The sequence below is a fragment of the Arachis hypogaea genome, chromosome 13, assembly GCF_003086295.3.
Source record: "Arachis hypogaea cultivar Tifrunner chromosome 13, arahy.Tifrunner.gnm2.J5K5, whole genome shotgun sequence".
Taxonomy (NCBI): domain Eukaryota; kingdom Viridiplantae; phylum Streptophyta; class Magnoliopsida; order Fabales; family Fabaceae; genus Arachis; species Arachis hypogaea.
This window is the reverse complement of record NC_092048.1, coordinates 46,552,502-46,553,658: the sequence shown is the minus strand read 5'-3', so window position 1 is coordinate 46,553,658 and position 1,157 is coordinate 46,552,502. Positions and strand designations below refer to the sequence as shown.

The 1,157-nt window shown below is 44.5% G+C and overlaps 1 non-coding gene across 1 annotated transcript; it reads left to right on the top strand.

The window, feature by feature from the left end:
- Positions 1–853: 853 nt before the first annotated feature.
- On the top strand, positions 854–957 carry LOC112738777 (small nucleolar RNA R71). The gene has a single exon (XR_003169724.1). It is a non-coding gene; the product is annotated as a small nucleolar RNA R71 (small nucleolar RNA).
- The last annotated feature ends 200 nt before the right edge of the window (positions 958–1,157 follow it).

The following is a 1,157-nucleotide window of genomic DNA, read 5'->3' as shown; positions in this document are numbered from 1 at the left end:
TGAGACTTCCTTCAATATGGTGATGGCCTTGCAGTCTTCCCATCTCACTCCCTTTTGTTCCCCTTTAGGATTCTTTTCCGTGTCACTAGGGAACACTGCAGTTGACTTGGGGGCTTGTTGAGACAGCTCTCCTACTTGAGACTCCATCCTCTTTAGTCTTTCACCATGGTTCCTTAAGGTAGATCTCACATCATCCCTAAAGCTTTTCAACTCACTTACGTCCTGACCCATGTTTGCCAGCCTTCCTTCTATCCTGTTCAATTGATCTTGAAATTGTTGGTTCGGATTAGGTTGGGTAGGTTGACTATTTTGGCCATGATATGATGGTTGGGAGTAAGTGTTTTGTGTGGCTTGATATGATCTTTGGTTGGAGTTTTGGTATGTGGACTTGTTATGTTGGTTTTGCTGGTTTCCCCACCCAAAGTTTGGGTGGTTTTTCCAGCCTGGGTTGTAAGTGTTGGAATGTGGATCATATGGTTGCCTTTGTTGATTTCCTACATAATTGGCCTCTTCCCAATCACCTCCTTCAGTGCTTGCTTCCTCTTGATCTTGTGTGTATATTGCAGCCACTTGCTTTGTTTCTAATTTCCTGGTGAGCTCTGCTAGTTGCTTGGCAAACACCTTGTTTTGGGCTAGAATTGTATCAACATGGTTCAGCTCCATGACTCCCTTAGTGTTGTGTCTCTCTGATGCATAGTAGTACTCATTCTCAGCCACTGTCTCAATCACTTCAATGGCTTCTTCCACAGTCTTTTTCCTGTTCAATGAACCTCCTGATGAATGGTCTACAGCCTTCCTTGATTCATAAGAAAGTCCATCATAGAAAATGTGCAATTGCACCCAGTCATGGAACATGTCTGGTGGGCATTTCCTTGTCAAATCCTTGAACCTCTCCCATGCCTCGTAGAGAGTTTCACCATCTTGTTGTCTAAAAGTCTGAACCTCAGATCGAAGCCTATTGACCTTTTGTGGGGGGTAGAAACGTGCCAGAAACTTGCTTTCCACCTCGTCCCATGTTGTTAGGCTCCCCCTTGGGAATGATTCCAGCCACTTAGCTGCCTTGTCCCTAAGTGAAAATGGGAACGAAAGCAGTTTATAGGCATCTTCCTGGACTCCATTAGACTTCACAGTGTCGCAAATTCTCAGGAATTTTGTGA